Source organism: Poecilia latipinna, unplaced genomic scaffold, assembly GCF_001443285.1.
Source record: "Poecilia latipinna isolate Pla-1442-1.1 unplaced genomic scaffold, P_latipinna-1.0 Scaffold45, whole genome shotgun sequence".
Lineage (NCBI taxonomy): Eukaryota > Metazoa > Chordata > Actinopteri > Cyprinodontiformes > Poeciliidae > Poecilia > Poecilia latipinna.
Window position 1 is genome coordinate 443,197 of NW_015112661.1, and position 21,991 is coordinate 465,187.

At 36.2% G+C, this 21,991-nt stretch overlaps 1 long non-coding RNA gene across 1 annotated transcript; it reads right to left on the minus strand.

The window, feature by feature from the left end:
- Nucleotides 1-171: 171 nt before the first annotated feature.
- Nucleotides 172-17,013, minus strand: LOC106957895 (uncharacterized). The gene is made up of 4 exons (XR_001427053.1): nucleotides 17,002-17,013; nucleotides 12,542-12,545; nucleotides 3,485-3,657; nucleotides 172-186 (listed from the first exon to the last, which is right to left on the minus strand). It is a non-coding gene; the product is annotated as an uncharacterized LOC106957895 (long non-coding RNA).
- Nucleotides 17,014-21,991: the final 4,978 nt, after the last annotated feature.

The following is a 21,991-nucleotide window of genomic DNA, read 5'->3' on the forward strand; positions in this document are numbered from 1 at the left end:
TGGGGGGCACATATCGGAAACCTGAAAGATCTGTAAATAGCTTGAGCAAAACTGTCAAACAATGGTGTCATCAATGCATTACTCTAATCTGACCCAGGGGTGCAACCGCATGCTTTCTGAGGTGTATGCGAACATGTCATCGGCGCCCCCTCCCCCCAAGTTTGAATATGTCCATACGGCTCTCCCCTAATCATGCACTTATAAAATACAGAAATTCAATTCAAGCCATCATGGTTTTTTAGGTTTTTGTTGCCTCCCTAATGTTCCTATTCCTTCCTGATGTATGGATAAATTGCAGCAATTAAAAATGAGTGAAACAAAAAGGCCAATATGTTATCAATCAATCAATCAATCAATCAATCAATCAATCAATCAATCAATCAATCAATCAATCAATCAAATTTTATTTGTATAGCACATTTCAGCAGCAAGGCATTTCAAAGTGTTTTACATAATTAAAATAAAAACAGCATGTGACATTGAATAAACAGTGAGAAAGAGAGACATTTTGAAAAAGATTAAAAAAGATAAAAACATTAAAACCCGCACCCCTTTTAGGACTTCAGTTAAATATCGTTTAACTGTCGTTTAACTGGGGCTCTAACCCTCTGGGACTTTAGTCAAGAACACCGTTTGACAAGGACTCCAACCTCTAGGTTTTTAGCTGAAACGCTGTCAACTGGGACTCTAAACCCCGTAGGACTTTAGTTAAACGTCATTTAACAAGGATTCTCACACCCCTAGATATAGATTCGTTGAACTGGGACGTTTTCTGGGGGGGCTTCACATAGACAGTGTGAAAGAGAAATAAAAAGAAGTTAATAACTAGATGACAAGTAAAGATAAAAACATTAAAAACATCAAAGACATCAAAACCCTACTCTAATCCTAATTTAGCCATAAGCAACTCTAAACAGGTGGGTTTTAAGTTGAGATTCAAAGGTTCTCAGTGTTTCAGCTTTTTTTACAGTTTTCTGGAAGTTTGTTCCAAATTTGTGGTGCAATTTGACGGCCGCAGATGCTTAATAACTGAGGTTAGTTCATCTAAAGAAACTGGCTAAAAATGCTCAAGAATAGCTATGCATTGTGGCATTTCATGGGAATCTGAATCTATCGGGGTATTCGAGCCTCTAAGAGCTACAATTTTTTCTGTGAAAACCTTAGAGAAAGCCTCACAAAGTTTAAAAAGATAAATGGAATAACAGTCCTTTCCAGGGCATTAAAAAGGACTTCTTGGCCTCCCTGCCCCAAAGTCTGGCAGCGGCAGCAAAGGTATGTTGCCATATCTGAATTCGCTATCGGGTGTTTGTGTTGCAGACGACTCAACTTCAGTTGGGAGATGTAATGATTTTATAAGCTCTGCGGCCGGCAATGGGACTCCTGTGCAGAATCTGCTGGTTTTCTTCACCAGATCCAGTTTGGGGCAGAAGGAGGACAGTATTCCAGTTTTTTGGAGAGTTCTGTTGTCTCTGAAGGTCTCTACCTTATAGCTTTTTCTCAAGCTTTGTCTATTAAGATCATGGAGTCCCAATCCAGCTCCGATCCAGGTGGTAACTCTTTGTAAAAAACTCATTTTGTTAATTTTTCCTCAAAAAAGTGTCTTAAACGTATCAGAGGCTTGCACTTGGTTAAGGAAGCTGAATAGAAACAACAGAGATCTTACATCTTACAAGATCTTACAAGAGATCTTACGTTATTCTGTGACGTCATAGGACAGTTTACTTATCTAGCCACTCCACTGCGTATGTTGCGTAGGCCCAAGGCAGCTGACGTCAGCAAGGTGAATCACATGACAGGCTGAAGCTGGAACGCCATGTCACGTGAGTTGGAGCGACTGCACATGAGAGCAGGAGGCGGAAATGGGCTTTTCAACTACAGACGTATTTCTTCTTCTTTTGGGCTTTTTTTTTATTTTTATGGCCTGATTGTGATTTTTCTGAGACTTAAACAAAATGCGCGGTGGGAGGAAAGCTGCGATTGTGGTGGTGAGGAGCTGATCTCCGCCTTGCAGCGGGAGGAAAGCAGGTGGCTCTGATGAGCTAACGAGGATTTCTGTATTAAACTATTATAAAACTTGTAATAGTTCCGAATATACCTTTCAACCACTTTGAAAATCTTTTCTTCGTCTCTCCAACATCTTTATCCTTCCCCCTCTTCCGTTTTCTGTTTTATGCCCCGGAGTTTTTTCTGCCGCCCCATCTTTAGCTCCCTGTTGTCGAGTCCGCTACAATTCAAATTTAAAAGAAAGAAAACGGAAGAGCTTGGTTCTCGAAGGGAGAACCAGGCTACCTGTATGGGAGGGCAGAGCGGCTGGCAGGAGGGGAGCGGCGCCTAGTCAGTGCTGTTCCTCTGTTATCGATCATTTCATACACAAACTGCTGTTAAGTACATAAAATGCTGATGAGGAAAAAAATTCCCCTCATTGTTTTTGCGCCTCCTCTAGTGCAGCGCCCCTTTGCGTTGCATACAGCGCATACCCACTTTTTGCGCCACTGATCTGACCCCTTGTATCAAGTAATCTAACGTGTTACTATTTACAATCCAATAATCAGATTAAAGTTACGTATCCAAATTACGTATTTGTAATTTTGTTTTAGAAAACACATATTGTTGCTTTCTTCTTTTTCCTTGGGGAGATGCGTTTCATGTGTAACAGAGATGCACATTTTCTAGCTGATGGATAAATTTTTCATTGAGTAATCAAATTACTCTTTAAAAGTAACTATGCCATCCATGGTAATAAACTAACTACACTACATATGTGTGTAGACCTGTCACAATAACAAATTTTGATTTTTGAGAAACAATATTATTGTTGTTTCGAGACCATTTTTAAGTAATAAAATGTTAATGGCAAAATAATAATGCAAGAACACATTCTGAAAGATCAGTGAACTTTAAATTATAATGAACATTTAACACTGCAAATGGAAGACATTTCAAATATCCAAAATAAATAAACAAAACGACAAATAAAATTAATTTTGAAGTATTTGTAAATAAAATTGTCCTTCAAAAAAAGGTTTAGTTGAGACCAAAGCACCAACCTGAAAGCTTTTATCATACAGTTTTTGGTAGAAAGAGAGAGAAATAAAAAGATAAACGATGAATCAAGCCAATGGAAATGATTGAATTTGTTTTAATTTATCATGAGCACGGAGCTTGGTTCATTGTGCGCGTTGAAGCAGACACGCAGGGGCACGCGCCGACCCCGCCGCATGCGCAGCGTGTCGCAGCGCCTCGTGCACTTCTGGATCTTTGCAACTCGGTGCGGCTCACGCGCGCCGCTCTCTCAGGCGGCTCCAATGTAAACCTTAACTATAAACGCCATACTGCTGTCCTGGCTCAAAACCGCGCTCAACCCGAACTGTTAAAACCGCGACTACAACTCAGCCTTCCAGAGAGAAAAAATGAGATGTAAGCTCGGAGGCTGGGCTGATGCAGTTTATAATCAGTCTACAGTTAAAAACAATTTATCTGCTACCTTTAACTAACCTAGCTCCCTGGCTGGGCTGGCAGTTTTGGCGGGTCTGAATCGCTGCCAACAAAAAACTCCGCTTCATCTCCAAGACGACGAACAAAATATGCGTCCAGTTTTTGACTTTTCCTTGCTCTCTTCTTTCCATCCATCTCACTTTGCCGCTCCATGGATCTCCACTCCTGTTAACTTGGTCCATAAAAATGTTATAGCTAGTTTGCCATCTGTTGCAAAGAGACTGATGATGACGTTGGTCGACGGGTGGTGACAAGTATTACCCAGAATACACTTGGAGACAATAAGGACGATCCTCTTGTAATTTTGCGTCTCTTAGAGTGAAATTTAAGAGTAAAGATAATGGCAGTCACGTAGCATAACATTTTATTCAATATTTTACACGACAATGTAACTAAAATCAGTCGGTCTTGTAAAGCTTTAGGCAACCATGAGTCAACAATGACTGGGGTAGCCTACTATATAATTCACTGGAGCAGTTTTTTCTTTTTTAATTTTATGTAAACTATTAGATATTAGGAGAGGGTTCAACTTTAAACTACGGCTGTGGAAAATTAAAATACCCCTCCTTCCAATATTGGGGGACACACGTCCCCCCGTTTCTACGCCTATGCACATTACAGCTAAAGATGGTAAATGGTTTGTGTCTGATTGCATTTGACTTTTTCCTCTTTTTTTTCTCCTTTTTGCTGGGATGCTGTTTCGTGATTGGCTTCAACTCCACCTTCAAATGCAGGTAAGATGGTTTCTGTTTTTCAATAAGGCTTTGTGCATGATATGTTTGCAGTATATATAGTTTTGGCTTCTGGTACAGTTTCCACCATCCTCCTTACTTGAATGGTAGGCAGTCCCACCACTCTATCCTGCACTTCACTACTGTGATACTGACAAGTTGTCGCTTGCTTCTGTTGTTGCACCTGTCATGTGGTGACAGCCACATGGTTGGTTTATGTTTTGAACTGCAGCCATTGGGTTTTGTTGTCCTGGTGACAGCTTACATCATGAACTCCAGGATTGTAATGCAGGCTGCGCAGGCCTAATTTTTAGATTGAGGCTTTTGTGGTTCAGGTCCAAACTAAGGATAGATGCTGGCACCACTTCTGTAGCAGCTTGTCATTATTCATGGAAAGCAGACAGATTTTTTTTGCACAGCAGTGACTTTTTAAATTTTGGCCAAGAAGCAAATTTAAGACTGTGCTCATTCATAACAAGGTGGTGTAAAAAAGCAACAAAGAAAATGTCTGTTAATAAGTTGAATTTATTGAGAATTTTTGCACGTTTTCACTTGTTGATGTTCATCATTTTAGTTGTCTAGGAAAGTAAACATCCACATTTACTGTTTATCATAAACAGTCGCTAACTCAGAATTTTAATAATTTCACTGACCAACAGACTGCCAAAACAAATCAGGCTACACATCAGAAACTCAGACATGGCTAGCATAACCACTGACAACTGATACACTGATATCGTAGTACTGAGTGATGCTGCTAGTCTGGAATTTTTGTTTCTTTTTAAGCGATGTTGGCAAAATGCTTAGAAAAGTCCATTGTGAAAGACAAGAATGTTTAACAAATTTATCCTTCACTTATGTTTATGTGCTTCATCTCCATGCACTCCAAGACAGTTTATATTTGCTCCTCCAATAATTGTGTATTTTTCCTTTCAGACATTTAGGGCACACTATGGTAGCTTCGGTGTTCGATTTAAAGAAAACATAATCAATCACAGAATTTTGGAGATGCCAGTCCTTAAAAAAAATAAATAAATAATTGACTTGTTCTCATTTTACAAAAAAAAAAAAAAAACAAAACAAAAAAAAAACATTAATTACTCAGTAATTATATTTCAACCTTAGGCATAGAAATCCTTATTCCTGTCGTTGACAAACATGAACCCTGTTAAAACAAGCTTCTTGATTGAGATGTGACTTAAACCCATTATTGAAACAAAATAGATATTTCAAATTAGTTTACATTAAGTATTGATTGAATGATTCAAAAGGGTTCGTTCTCAGAAAAACTGATCATCGCATTCAAATTATTGCTTTGCTCTACAAAGATTTTTTTTGTTTGTTTCATATTAAATAAATATTGCACTCAAAGAATGTAACTTTCTTAGTTACTGACTCACAAGATGCCACAATAATGTGGTCATGTGCCAGAAAAAAGCTTTAGGGAAATCCACTTTGAATATGAAAATAATAATAAAAAAAATGCATATTTTGAATCAGATCTAGGAAACTACTAAGGAAATGCTCTGAAATTTTAGAAAATGTGCTGTGTTAATTTCACATTAGATCAACACATTGGTGCTGAGTGAACATGTTTATAAAACTGTTATGTTTGACAATCTTTTTCATAATAACATTAAGTTCCCAAGAAAGAAAAACAAAAACAAAAACACTTGTTTGTGGATTTGGGTTGGAAGTGGTTAAAGAAATGCTTTGTCAGATGCAATTCTTCATCTCTTCACACAGAAGAGAAGTCATGAAAAGTAAAAAATCCATTACAGAGTGAAATTACTAGATACAGAAATCCATTAGAAATTCTGGGAGATGTGATTTCCTTTTTGCGCCTACAAAGTTCAATAATAGAAGAAAATGTTACAAAAGTTCAAAATCTTGTGTTTCCTTCCTCTTTTCCCTAGCCCTTCATAAACTGTTCACTGTAATTTAACAACAAACATGGGTAATAAAAAGTAATAAAAAAAAACCTAATAAACTACCTAATGAAAGTCATAAATTACCGCTAATAAGTGATATGTCATAAATTAGTCTCCTACCAGCAATAATTCCTAACAGGCCCCAAAGGATAGATTATATGACAGAAAAAGAGGGACAAGGTGAACCCTGCAGAGGTTATGGGATCTGTTTAATACTCAGTACAACCTCTCAGGCTTCCAACTACAATGTTAAATCCCTTGAGGTCTGCTGGCTATATGAAAAATGTTTGATGTGACAGTTTAATAAAGTTAAAAGGCTTCTGATGTTAAGCTTCAATTCTCCTCTTCAGATTGTCATGGTCACACATTTACCAGATACAGATGACAGTGACGAGTCAGAAAATGGTAACTGAAGCAGGGAACTTAGTTTAATTGCTTTTTTTATTTTTATTTTAACCAAAAAGCTTTTACAGATTTCTTCATAAAGTGAACGCAAAGTTTCCATAAATTTTTACTGCGTGCGCCATACTGCGTTATTCTAACTAATTTAGCTTATTTAAATCTGATGTATAATAAATGCAAGAGAGGGAAACAAATCTATTTCAAGAAAGGTTATCAGGAATGAAAATAAAACGATCTGAACATTTCTGTCTTTGGTCCTATAAGAGAAGACTTAATAGACAATCTTTGCACACAAATCCAGCACACAGAGAAAAATTCTAATTTTTTTTTTTTTAACAAACCTTAAATCTTGATCAATCAGAGCAAATCAGAGACTGAAGTAATGTTCTATGGTTAAATTGTATTGTTCTGAAACGGTGGCTCACCTGGAACCTGTGAGGACACGTTAATGCTTCAGATTAGCAGAGTAGCTGCCCTGTCAAAGTTAAAAAATGACTTTGACCAGTCAACTCTCAATCAGGAAAAGCAGAAATATTTTCTTACAGGTTGAAACAACAGTTCAGTGGCATTCCTGATTACCTTCTACGTAGCATCTAAGGTGGTGAGAGAATTTAAAAACAGATCAGGAAGGCCAGCTCTGCCTTGGTATTCTCCCTCGACTCACTGGGGGTTCTTAGACAGAAGAATGCTTCAAAGCTGCCGTGACTCCAGCACAAGGACATGCACAAGAGTGGATTGGTGCTGGGAAACTCTTCCAGTGACGGGGTGCTGCAGCGTAAATTTACAAAAGGACATTATCACAGATGCAACAGCTTTGAGACACAGGACCGATCAGCACTAATTATCATTCTGTTCCTCCCAATAGAATAATAATGCTTAGATTAGTTTGTGAAACATTACAAATATTACTTGTTTGCTACGTGTTGTTATACAGCAAACTGATATACTGTACTGCGGTTAAAATCACCGTAAGGTGACATTACATCGATAGTGTCGCAGAGTTTTGAATCCATTCTAATCAATTTAAGTAAAAAAGAAACCAAAAAAATCTACTGTCTCACTGTAATATTTGCTAACTGCTTCATTATTCATTTATAGATAATGCAGAAAAAAAAGCACTAATTTGGTTTCTTAAAAAGTGGGGTAGTGATATGCCAAAACATACAAAGCATAAATGAGGCTTTCTGCTTTCTCCTCTAAGCAACTGCATCTGTTGTATCCCCAAGAGAGATGTGGCAGCTTAGAAAATAAACAACCAAAATAACTTGAAAATCTGTTTTTTTGGCATAATCTGTCATAAGCTGATAGGACATCGACAATAAGAGTGCATCTCTAAGTTGTGAACAAGGTCAACTGACAAGTGACACTGAACAAGAAATTGCAGCCAGCACACTACTTGACTACACTTGGCACCATATCTCAGTTTTAAAGCCAAATGTGAAATATTGCCAAGGATCAAAAATAGAACAACATCAAGACAGGAAAAATAATAAGGCTCCATAATTTAAAATAAAATGTAGTATAAATGACGGGCGCCTTTATTTGACCTTTGATTAAGTAGAAAGTAAATGATTGACTATTCACCTCAAAATCTTCCTGCAGACATCATATCGAGTTTTGCTATGGCTGAATAACCAACCTTTGTGAAAGAATCCATAAGAATATTATGAGATAAGTTATCTGCTTCGTCTTATTAGAGAAATAAACAGCCAGAGGCGGAAATACAAATAAGGGCTTTGGTCTTTGAGTAGATGCTTACTGACAGCGACGAAGACCTCAGTGATGGTACGGATGGTGGAAGGTGTGAGATTAAATGCCTTGAGCTGAGCACAGAAACAATCTGTCTGTTGTCTATCAAGCCTCTAAGGTAGATGTATCTAAGTTGAAGGATGAAGACAGACTGACAGGATACAGATGCAGTTTAGTACAGTTGGTTATCTCTGCTTCTCGGTGCTGTTTTTATACTGATAGTTGAACCTGATTTATTTGGAGAACTTTTAAACATAAGTTAAAATAAAATATTCTTCCGTACTTTGTACTAGCAGATTGATTCTCTTGGTGGCGAAGATGTTAAGCAATATCAGACATAAAATAAGTTATTGCAAATATTGTTTTTTTGCAACATTGTGACTCCTTGGAAATTTCTGAAAATTGACTTAATACATGCAATGCCTCTAATTTGAGAGAGTATCAATCCTGGATGCCAGGATAAAAATTATTAAAATTTTGACCAGTGAACCGCTCCGTAACAAAACAAATTCTGGCCTGTTCCTGATAATCCGTAGCATATGTAGCATTACATTTTCTATCACGTTGCCTAATGGGATTTCATGCAGTCTTTACTTGTTTCTGTTTTAACAGCTTTGTTGTTGGCAAAGATATACACTTTGCTCTATTGCTGTGTGCCCAAAACATAGCTGTGGAATAGAATACAATGGGATGAATGACTGGAAAAAAATAAATAAATAAATAAATAAATAGTTAATAAATGCTGATACTACTAATGAAACAGAAACAGTGGCTAATTTTTTCTGACTGTCTTATTTTCTCACACCTTGAATATTGATGATTCTATCAAATAACATTAAAGTGTATGAGTATGCTTTCATCCTTCTTTCATCTGTTTTATGCAAGACTAGCATGCTATATTCAATATACTTTGAGCAAAGATGGGTATCTCTACTAAATTTTATGTAAAAAATTATTTCTAAAGCAGGAAATGTATTTGGTGTTTTATTTTAGTCTTATGTAAAACACTTGATGGTTGATGAATGTTTGTAGGTTTTCATTAGTTAACTGTGCATGTAAAAGTCTTAAAATTAACTAATACTCAAAAAACTCAAAAGCTTATAAAACATCAATGTTACTCCAAATGAGAATGTGAGACATTTAACCTGTTTATACTGAAAATTGATTTTATTCAACAAGAAGGCCCCCCCAAAAATATTGGGGTATGTTCTTAGAGCCACAAAAAAATTAAGTCTTTTAAACTCCAGTTTAAGATGATGCGAAAATAGTTTCTGAAGTGCGAGGTCTTGTACATGTCTACTGCTAAGTCCCATTGCTTTCACACAGGATAATTGAAGGCAATTACTGTAGTTCTGAAATTAAATAATTTCCCATTGTCACTGAATAGAGAATTTAAGCTACTTATCGGTTTGGAGCCTCCTTTGTCTCTTATTTTTATTCATAATGTGCCAAATAATTCCAATGACATTTTCACCACAATCCGTTTTGTTCCATCTGTTTTTTACCAGTGTTTTTTCTACCCTGCCTGTGACAAAGCTCTGCAGACCACAGTGCTTTACTTCATTACATGTTTTCCCCCTGCAAGTTTTGTTTTCTCTATATTTTGTTGCTGCAGTGACATATATTTTGTCTTTGCTCTGGTGAACTGCGTTTTCATTGAGCATTGAGTATTTCTATTGTCGTTTTTGTGTTTCTTTTCCAATCTTAATTGCTTATATGGAGTTTAAACTGAGCAAATGTCATAAAAAGGAAAAATGTTTTAGCATTAGATTTTTTGCATAAAGGCAAAGATAATGCTAATTGTGACTGTTCTGCCCTTTAACTTGATGTGAGATAGGTGTTTAATGCTAATTTAGTCTCAGTCTATTTAGTCTTTTATTTTGAAGGTCAGCTTGGGTATGCAACAGGAAGTCAGCCATTTTCTTTAGTTTTCACTCAGCCACTTGTGAGAAAGTTAATCTATTGTAATCTGCTTTCCGTTTATGCCATCTACACCACTATCTGTAAGTTTTGATTTAATATTCAAGAGTATAATTCATTTCATGTCTTATTTGTGAAGAATACTTAAAGTAAATGTACAATTTGATTACTACGCCATGCCTATGAGTTCATGCTAATTTATTTCAAATATGGCATTTTAATTTTGTGTTTGAACTTTTTTCTAATAATGCTAAATTAAAACTAACAATTTTATAACTGTGCTACAGTTATACTCCATATTAAAACATGTATGTGGTTCACCAAAATAAAGTGGAGCTAAGAAAGCTACATCCTGATTCAAGTATTCATTCAACTGGCGGTAGACTTGCTGCTAAATTGACGCAAATAAGGAGAGCAGAATATTGACAAATTCAAAAATTCTCATTTGGCTAATGGAAAAATATTTATGCAATAAAATGTAATAATATTTAACAACATAAAGAGGGTATAATCAATAGAAATATTGATCACTCTGAAGCTCTAGGTAAAGTAGATTTTATATCGGTGGCAGCAGATTGGATGGTACAGTATTTGATTCATTATCAATAGTGACTTTGCAGTGTGCAAGATGTTGACCTTCATGTGGAGACTGTTAAGGAGGTGATGTGGATGATATTAGATTCAAAAGTAAAGTACAGCTGATGTTTAAAGGAAACAGAGCTTTCAAGTCTGGTCTCTCAATTGGTTGTAAGAGCAGAACACGGAACTCAGTGAAACCAAGTAAAGCCAGGATGCAGTGTGTTCTGGTGTTGGAAGATGTCTGTGGGGATAAAATCACACATATTGACTCTGTCTAAAAAAGAAGAAGTAAAGACAGAGTTATTTTGAAAGTAAACACCTTCATATCCGTTGTCAGCAAAGTGATGGAAGCATTTATTTTTGTACAGGCATTAGTCTTCTGTTTCCTCCCGTGTCTCTGTATGTCTGGATGTGATGATGAATATGATGTCTCTGTGATTACGGTGCACTGGGATTACAAACTACTACTTTCTCTCTGTGTTAGGGCGTAGCACTTTTCCATCAGTCCACTACATCCCATCATCACGGGTTGCTGCTGTCATGTAGAATGATGATTCCTGTTTATCTTTAAGATATATGACTGCAGCATCCATTATGAAGAGGAACAGACAGGCCAGTTGAATACATTCAGCGTTTTTTGCATACAGTCTGAATCATACTCTTCACATTACTCATTGCTTTATCAGTTAAGGATGTTAAAAACCTTACTGACATGCCTCTTACAGGTTCTATAACAAATGTCGTGCAACAGCATAAACATAGCTTATTTTTGTCAAAGTTTTAACACCTAGTTATCAATTATATACATATTTTAAATGCTTTCCCTGTCAATGGGTGTTTGTTCAGTTATTTGTGTGAATTGAACAAACACTACACTTAAATGACTTGCAAAATTTCATGAACACTGGATTCATTGCTGTGCTTTTATATTGAATTTCATAACATCAGACATGTGCAGGAAAATGACTTCATAGATATACTGGTTATGGTTTGTCTTCATGATCACTGTTGTGAATTCTGCTGACATCACTACATGTTTTTTTTTTATTTTTTTTTATTCCATTTGATTTTACCCTTTATTATGTTACAAAGGCAGACATATTCACATTGCTCACTCCAGTTCTGGTTTGTGATTGATTTTTCTTCATGCATTTCTGGGTTACCTTGTTTAATGCTAAATATAGATTTTATAATAGCGCTTCAGTTGAAAAATTGATCTAAGATTAATGTAAAATAATGCTACGAAATACCTAAAAAATGAAGTCACAGATCTCCAGAGAGCACTTTGCTGCCCCATGTGGGCTCCTCCTGAAATATGTTACTGTTGAAAGGGAGAAAATACAAGACTGAAGTTGGCGATGTGTTTTTTTCCACATATGCAAATTAGTGGAAATTATGTTGGACTGTTACAGGAATAATAAGGAGAAAGCAACAGAGCTCTGCAGATCAGCAATAAGGAGCTTCATAATCAACATGAAGTCAACTGGAATACAGAAATGTTATTTTTGTGCCTCTAATGTGTTATCTGCCATGAAGAAATCTAGGTTCTGGATAGCAGAGATGAGTCTTGAAACCTTTTTTTTTTTTAATCGGGTGAGACAACAGATGTACAGAGTAGCTAAGAGTGTGGCAAGTGCATTCTTTAAAATTAGACATGGAGAAGTCTTTAATCATTCATATGTAAATGTGCAACGATCCTTGAGTGTGCCTTCAGTAAAGGAAAACAGAAACTACTTTCCTATTCAAAGTGTGTTTTCTGTAAGAATGTCTGTCACAGGCCATTGGCCCTGTGGAACAGAAAATGTCAGCTGACACGCAGCTCAGAACTAACCCCGCTGTATCTTTGTATATTACGTTTGACCGACTTTTGCATGCATATGCGGGTCCGGATTTATATCCGTCTCTGGGAGAGGATGGGATGGGAGAAAAATGTATGGTATCGTTTGCTAATTTGTCCAGAAGAATGACAACTGTTTAGAGGTGAAGTAGAAAATAAAGGTTATCATTCAGGTTTGTTTGTTTTTTTGTTTCTTTTTACAGTAAAACACTCACTTTTACAGTAAAACACTCAAACTGCATTACAGAAATCAGTGGAAGTAATAGATAAAAAAAAAAAAAAGAAAAACAAATGACCCCTATCTCCATACCACAACACAACAGACTTTCATTCTCCATACTGTTTGACTGTAGATGGTTAGTTGGCACGTTGTATAGGTTGTGACAAGCTGAAGCAGAATTATGTGGTGTCCTCTGAAAGTGTTTCGGAAGACACATACCCTTGAGATTGCTCCCTGGTGTAATAGTAGTTCGGTACCAGTCGAGTTTGAAGTTACGGTTCGGTTTGGTGCTTCAATCAAAAAAAAAAAAAAAAAAGAAATGATGAAGATGATGATAATATATGTCTACGTTTTCAATAGTTATCGAATTTACACTTTTTTATGCTGTAGCCTTGTAAATTCCCTAAAATTGTCAGATAAATTATGTCCATTTAAGCATGTGGTTGTCTCTGTTTTTTTTCCAAGTTTGTGGAAAAAAAACTTTATTGCAGGAGAGCTAGACGAACAGAGACTAGACTTGTTTGTTGACCTCAGAGGGTCAGACTTTTAATAGATTTCCTTCAGTTCATTTTCTCAAAGTGAAAACTCTGTGAAGCAGTAAATCAGTTTCTCAGGTACAACAGAAAAAAAAAAAAAAGTGCCACTGGGATTAAGGCTGCTTGAACAATGAGCGGTATGTCCTACAAGAGGAGTGGCATGTTAAATACATCTGTCTAGCTCTTTTTTTCTGTCTTTCTTTGTCTCTCTTTCTGTCTATATCAATCTACCTAGAAGATCTCCTCGTGATTACCGTCATCCTTAGTGCTGCACTGTCCTAATATTGAGTTGGCAGGTTGCCTACAAGTAAGACACATAGAAGCAGTGATTTGTTTTTGTTACATCGATCCTTTTAAACGCAAAGCCACCAGAGAGAACTGAAATAACACATTGATAAAATTATTCTCTTCTGTCGCTCACATCCAAACCAGATGAAGTTGTTATAATGTGGAATGTTGACATGTGTCACTGTTGTAGCAAATCCGTGGTTGTGTTGAGCATTTAGGATTGTGTTAAAATATTTGTGTCTGCTGCAGAATATTTTTGTATGTTTATAAGATTCGTATGATTCTTAGAATCATCAGAGATGGATCACTCGACCAATTTACTATTCAAATAATCTGAACCCTTTGGAGCCTGATGTGCTTTATGGGTGTAAGTATTTCATAATATTTGCTGAAGTGTAAATTAAGTGTTGTTCTGGTGACCAATTAAAAGACCCCCATTAAATGTTTAGATACGAGATTAGAAGGTTTACATCGCATCAAAGCATCAGACCAGGAAGGTCCATAGTTCTTTAAATTAATTTTGTGTTGTTTGTATTACAAGGCTTTTGCAGGAAAAAGCACACTATTATTCTGACCCTGTCCTTAAAACGGAGAGTTGAGGTCTTTTTGTTTTAGTTATGCTTCCAATTGATCGTGGACAGAGAAAAGAATTAAATAGATCCTGGCCAAGAATTTTTTTTTTTTACATCAAAGTTCTGTCTCAGTATGATCCAATCCACCCCCAGTACAGGGATCTGGTAATTCATTGAGTCGTATTTCTAGGCATTAGCAGTCAGCATTGTGAAACTGAGTTCAAAATCCAAAGGATCCGAAATTGTTTTCATCCTCAACAATAGGCCAGTTGGTTATTCTTCCTCTCTGACTTTCATCCCCGGGGTTATTGTAATGTCTATTCCACTTTGAACTCAGCAGGTGATGTTCAGCTATTTGCAATCTTTGACTATGACGTAGTTCAACAAGTTGCGAGCAGAAAATTAAATGATGACCAGCAGATTCCTCCTGTGTCTCCTTCCCTTTTCATTCATTTTGTCTGTATTATTTCCTCACCTGTCCTTCTTTGTTTTAACTTCTACTCTCCTTTTGTTTTATTCAGACAGTTTGCCATCCTCCTCCTGAACTACAAACTGGCACAGCCTGTTAAAACTCTGCCCTTCACACCCTTGCATTCCTGTCTTCAACTAAATGATCTTACAAAGCAACCATTACTGACAATTATAACACTCCTGTTATTCATCATTTTGATCATGCTAAATATTTATTTTCAATCTTGTTAAATCGCGGGAAAGAAAATAATAATAATAATAAAACATTTTCCTAGAGGTAAATTCCAGCTTAGTGGACAAGGAATATGGGTTACATTTCTTGTAGCCCCTTAAAATCTCTTCTCATCACAGCATGATGGTGAACATTTAAGAAGGGTAAATGGAGCAAAAAATTCAAACCCTTTTGCAGTTACAGCCACCGGCAGTTTTCTCATTTTCCATTAGTTTCCATCTCCTTACTGAGAGACACCAGCAACGGAACCATCAATGCAAAAGCACTAGAAAGAACCATGAAAACATCATTTTTGAATTCAGAGAAACAAGATTTCCCTGTTAAATCAATCATTCCATACCCTAAGAAGAACCACTCATACTGTGAAACTCAGTAAAAAAATACTCCTTGCCTTTTTTGGACATGAGGATTATTTCCACATGGAGAAAGGTTCTGTGATCCATGTTATCCACTTTGCTGCTCTGTGCTGATGGAACCGAATAGAACATGGTTCCTCTTGGAGACAGTGCCCCAGAAGGTGCAGAGATTATTTGAATATCTTAATGAGGACAGATATTAGTAAAAATGCTGACACAATAAAACTGTTAGCAGCTGAGATGAATATTTTTATTATGTACTCTCCTTTAATTGCTTTACAGTTACGTTGCTCATTTAGGAAATAGACCATTTACCTTCAGTTTTATTCTCACTCGTTTTTTTCCCCTCACAGTATAAAACTTTGATTTATATTTATTTAGGAAAAATGGATCAAGACCTTTTGTAATGTAAAATGTGAGTCCTTGAAGAGCATTTAAATGTAATATTTATATTGTATCAAAGCTGAAACAATTTATTATGGGATCACTCTTGAAATGTAATTGCTTTTTAGATGGCAACTTAATTCATTTTTTTTGTTTTTAGTTTTAAGGCACATCATTATTTTTATTCAGTGTCCTTTCTGTATTTTATTTTATTTTTTTCCAAGTGATGATTTGTTTTGGTGTTAAAGTAACTTAAAGGGAATTAAGTTTGAGAAGACTTACAATTGAACCCTTCCTGACAAATGTCTGACTCAATATCAATACAATTTATTGCAAAATAGACATTTAGAAGGGATTTTAGAAAACGCAGGTTTGGGGATTGTTCATGTCAGCTGATGACCTTAGGAGATGACGATTAAAACTCGTGTCATTTGTCTAGAACTTCTACTTTGGCTTTCTGACTTTCAGCAAATAATTTTTATTCAAATGTTGAACTGAATAATTTCCATTACCAGGAATGTGGAAACAGAAAGCCTCTGCTGGCCTCTACAACACGTATCTTTCTGTTTTCTCTCCTAGAACTCGGCATAAATATTTATGACAGTATTTGAATAATGTCAAGTAAAATTATGGAAATTATCATTTGCAGAGGTGAGAAGTAGAAATGGCAGGAGTTTAAGGAAAGTGAACCAGCCGAGGTGAAGGAATCTTCCAAACAATTAACCAAAGTTCTGTGGGGTTGAGTTCTTTGATAGCAGGATTAATCTCGGATCAGTTCTAATCAAAATTTTACGTATAATTTATGTAGCACTAATATTTTGGTTCATTAGTTATTTGTGGTATATGAACTGATAAAACTGTGAAGTATGTCTGCTGTACTGTTCTGTTAGGTGTGACACTCCTAGCTGATCTAGATTTAGATCAATGGAAGAATTGCTTCGTTCATTGTAGCAACATGCTGGAGAAGCTCAGTTGATTTTTTTTCTTTTCTGTCATTTTTGTAGAGTTTTTCTTTTTGTTTTTCTTTTTTAGATTTTTTTTTAGTTGAGGCATTACATATTTGGATTGTTATTCATCTTTTTTGATTTTGGATGCTGTGCTGTTGAAAGGATTTTGGCACTTACTTTTTTTGCTTACCATCACCATAACAAAGGGGTATTAGTTGTTTTTTTTTTTTTTTTTTTTTTTTTAAAACAAGAAAAAGCGGATTAGCATCTCAAAAGCTCAAGTAAAACCAAAATTATGACCTGAAATTCCAGAAGAGTTGAAGAGGAGGCTCCATGGATACAGAGCGGTACCAAAGAGCAGAGAGAGGAGGAGGAAGTTCAAACCATCGGTTCCATCAATCATAATGGGCCGGGATCACAATACCCGACTCCAGTGTCTCTGCCCGGCTTTCTGACTGTACGGCAAGAGAGAGATAAGAAGGGAAGTGGCAAAAAGCAGATGTGTGGAATATAATCTCTGCTGTCTGCAGATTAAGCTGCCATGACAGTCATGTGACTATCATACAGAAACGATATTCAGTGGAAGACCTCTTCTGATTTGTTGCAGGATTGATCACTATTGGAGATCCTCTTTGCCCACAGCATCACCATCCACAATGACTCTTTCTTTCAACATACTTGGAGGATATGAGTTACGCCTGCATTTCATTTCACTTTGGGGCAAAATATTTTTGAATTGAACTCAATTGAATCAATGAGTTTTGTCACTGGAAGAAAAGACACTGGTGAATATAAAAGAACTTATGACAAAAAGGGAAAACTGTTAAACTGGGCATGGAGGTAAAAACTCTCATGAGAATAGAAAAGGGGGAGAAAAAATGAGCTCGTTGTGGAAATGTGAGTTGTTTCTTTAAGAGAAAAGACTGAATGGAAGAGAGAAAGAACGAGATGAAAACAATCACTGCAGAAGTGAGGTGAAGATAGCAAATGTCAAGAGGGGTGAATGTGAGATGAAAGAGGTGTGTGTGTTCTCAGCGTGAGTTGCCGCTGTAGCCTGCGTGGATCTGACTGACAACACAAGTTGATTCTGAGCTGGTGCAGGTGAAAGGGCCGCCTTGATGTCTCCCACAGGGAAAGAGACCTGGTTTTTCAGAAACAAGAAATAGTCCGTTTAAAAAGAATGACCAAAATGTTCCGAGCTGTGGATCCTGAAACTGTCCTTTTTCTCTGTAAAAAAAAACAACAAAAAAAACATAGAAACAGATACAGGTAGATTTAAAGATATGCAGCACATTTTGAGCTGTTGTACATTGTGTTAAAGGTCAAATGATTAAAGCAATGTTTTCATTGCACTGAGCATGTTTTGCATACAGAGGAAAATATTTGCGTTTCCTCTGATCAATCAATATTTATGGATCAATAAATATTGACCCACCTTCTGTGTAATTCTATGCATGATACATATTGTCTTTTCTCTTAGTGAAATGACTTTTATTTTCTTCTACTATAATCTCCAGCTAAAAGTTTTGGTCCTCACAGATTCTATACTTCATAGTTGTTTTTTTTTTTTTAATAGATCAATTTAACAAATAATTTAGATCACCCATTTACTCACAAAGCATTTCTTATGAGCTTTTTTGTTATTTATCTTTTTGTCTTCTTTTGCTTTTGGATATTCCTTATTCTAATGTTAAGCCTAAGCCTGAACTGCAGCAACTCCAGATCGCAGTGCTGCCCTGAAGATTGGAAAATAGGCATTAGGCATGATGAGTGCACCCCTTCATCTGCCTCTCTTCTTATTTTGATGCCCCCATCACTCTGGAACAGGGTAAATCTGCACTCATTAGACCTTCTATTGCTCTAGAGTCCAGTCTTCAGGCAAATGCAACCCTTTTTCTCCATTTCAGCTTCACAGATTAGTTTTTCTTTTCTTTCTTCCTTCCTTTTTTTCTTGGTATGCAGCTCTTTGGTCCCAGTCCTTTAAGTTATCTTTGCATTGTGAGTGGGTGAATATTCTTTCTTTCACTAAGGCTTTTTCTTTTGTTTGATTTAATTTCAACAAATGGTTGCAGAGTGGTGTAATTGGTAGCACTGTTGCCTGGCAGCAAGAAGGTCCTGGGTTCAATCCCAACCTGGGGTCTTCATGCATGGAGTTTGTATGTTCTCACTGCACATTCATGGGTTCTCTCCAGGTACTCTGCCACATTGCCAACCACATTTCTTTTCCTTGACAATGATGGCTCTTCACTTTGCTTCCACTTTTTAATAATGCATTGGATGATGTTGATCTAGTTGTTGTAGTCTGTGCCATCTGTTTACATTTTTTTCTCTACCTTATTGCATGCCATTGATTTTACTAGTCTGTTTCCTCAAACCTACATGACAAAGTTGTTAAAAAAAATAAAATAAAAAATTAGAAGCTACTATTTGCTCCAGTTGAGGTTACTGTAAATGGCTTGTTGCCAGTGAAAGAGAAACTAACATGCCATGATTCTTCATTTGGAGCCTCTTAGCTGTTTGCTGTTAAATCCAGGTGTATCCAGGGTAAGTGCATTTATGGAATTAGATTATTATTATTTTATTGTTATTATTGTTGTTGTTATATATTAAAAACATAACCTAGATGTCACCTTAAAGATACAGCAAATTAATTTAGCTGCAGACTGTCTCCTAAATTAACATGAATTTGAAAAATGATAATGAAACCATGTGATTTGAAGCTGAGACACTCACTGAACCAAGCAGTCATTCTTATCACATAAACTTTTTTGTTACTATATTCAAACTGAATCTACTTTCTATGAACGCTATGACCAAAGACAATGAGTTGAGTTGAGAAGCAAAAAAGGCTTTTTAAGAACTGAGAATGAAAGGCAAAGATAAAAGATAGTAGTGGAAATTGATTTTGAACAAATGCTTTCATGCCACAAAAGCTCTGCATCTGAACAGAAAAGGGATCTCTTTGAATAAGAAGTGATGTGGAAATGTGGTTTAGACCTGATAGAAGGAAGCCAGAGGGAAGGTAGGTGAGGATAATGGTTTGGGAAAGGGAGATAAAGATTGATTGAGAAGAATGAGAGAGGAGGCATAGAAAAGCAATGTTGAAAAACAAGATGGAGCAATGACAGGGGAAAAAAGGACAATAGCTTTGTGCGGTACAGGTTTAGATTCCCTACATACAGAAACATTGGAGGGGGGAGCATCTTAACATCTTATTTGTCACATTCATATGTGAAACTGAAGCTGAGTCAGTCAAAGGTTCCGAATAATCGCCCATGTATCCAAGAAGTAAGCCAAACTTGCTTAGCAGAAATGTTTAACGTGGTGTAATCTGTTTGAGGCTACGCTGGTTAGCACATTTATCTTCTACTGATAAATTCTCTGGTTTTGGTCTTTTTGCATGGAGTCTTCATCTTCATGAAACTATTAACTATTTTATAAATGGTTATTTCCATCATCTATTTTGCCTGTTTAGTTTTATCATGTCCATTAAAATGCTTCGTAGACATAAAACTAAAACTTGAATATAACATTTTCTACACGATTTTAGAAATTCTTGGAATGGTGACATTGGTAAATGTTGTGACATCAACTGCAACATGTGCCTGTTTTTTCTTCTTTCCTGTCTTTTTTCATCACTCTGTCATCTGTATGAAAAATAACCTGCATTGTCCCATTGTGGGTAAATTCCTGAAACAAAACAATCAGCTCCACTGTGTGAATACAGGAAAGAAATACAGTTCTAATAAAAATACATAGGACTTCAAAATCAATATTTTTACAGAAAAAAAAACATCTTGAAATTAAGTGAGAGCTGCTTTAACAGGCTCCCTGCTTCGGTGGCAACAGGAATGCAAGGTAAAAGCTGCCTCTTGGTAATTGATGACAAAGAGGCAGCTTTTTATTTTTATTATTATTATTTGCTTGTTCTTTAATCTCATCTTTACATCTAATGCTTCAACTAATCCAATGGTAAAATCCAGACTCTTTTTATTTCCTGGGCTAATTTACTATTGAAAATGTCACTTTGATGTTGTGGTGGAACCATAGTTATTTTAAAAGCCCAAATCTTTCTCGACACAAACCTTCCTGCCTTGATGAGTCCAGAGTCACCGTAATGGGCTGATTTTTGGATTGTAACCCCTTTTCAGTTAAGATACTTAAAGCACTCTTCCTTTTTAATGGTGTGCAATTATCTTGGAGTGTGCTTTAAAGGGAAAAACATTAGGGCTCTTGTCATGCTTGACGTGTTTAGTTGGAAAGGTGTGTTTGCCTGTCACTCCTTCAAAATACTCTTATGATGACATTCTTTTGGTAAAGACACATTTAGAGTTTGTAATTATGGCATGGAACCGTGGAAATGACTTCATCTGAGACAAACCACAGGCCACATCATGCATGTAGTATGTTGAAATATACATTAATTTACTGGGCAAATATAGAGTTATTATTTTTGTGGAAAATCAGTTTTTCTGTTGTTTTTTTTTTCTCTCCACCATTTAAAGAAGCAGTTGATTAGTTCCAAATTATATCATTTATGTTTCCCATCATTTGGCTTATTGGACAATTACGTCTACATCTGGTGATCCTTAGCGGGAAAAGGAAAAATGAAGATCTGGTATACGAGTTGTGAGATGGGTGCTTTGTCTATTTTTCCTGCTCAGAGAGATAAAACGTAAAATACAGTAACTTTCTTAAGACATTCACTTCTTTACAAATTATTTTAATTTCAAATTTTCCGTGTTTGTGATGTCTTAAAACATCTTATTTTCTTAAGCAGATGTAGCTTTTTCAAGTAAGAGGATTATCTTACCCCAAACAAAAGGTTAGAACAAAATGAGTGAACATAATTTTTTTTTTCTTCTCACTTTCTGCATTTAGCCTGAGATTTTACATTTGAAACAGATTCACTGCAAACTGATGGAATGGTAACGAGAAAGAAACATATCTTTCAAAAGATCCGGCAGTCGTTTTAGACAACAATCCACACAGACACAAGCCCTAAACCCTAACCCTAACATGAATACTTATACAACGTGAAATTCTAACTAGATGCTGAATTAACACTGAAACTAATTTTGTGACATGTTTCCTGTGTCTGTGTTCAACAGTATCATAAAATCCTAAGCTTCATATGTTTTGTACTTTTTTTCCTGCTTATTTGTCCTGCTCCAAATTACCTAAAAAAGTCTGTTTCGTTACTCCGTTGTCAAGACTGACTCGAGCCTGGTGTTGAACTCTGCAGTGTGTGGCTGATTTTCTGGTCAGTGTGTCATGTGTGTGATTTTGAAGACAATGAGCCCCATTCTCATCCCCCAATGTCATTCCTGTCTTTCACACT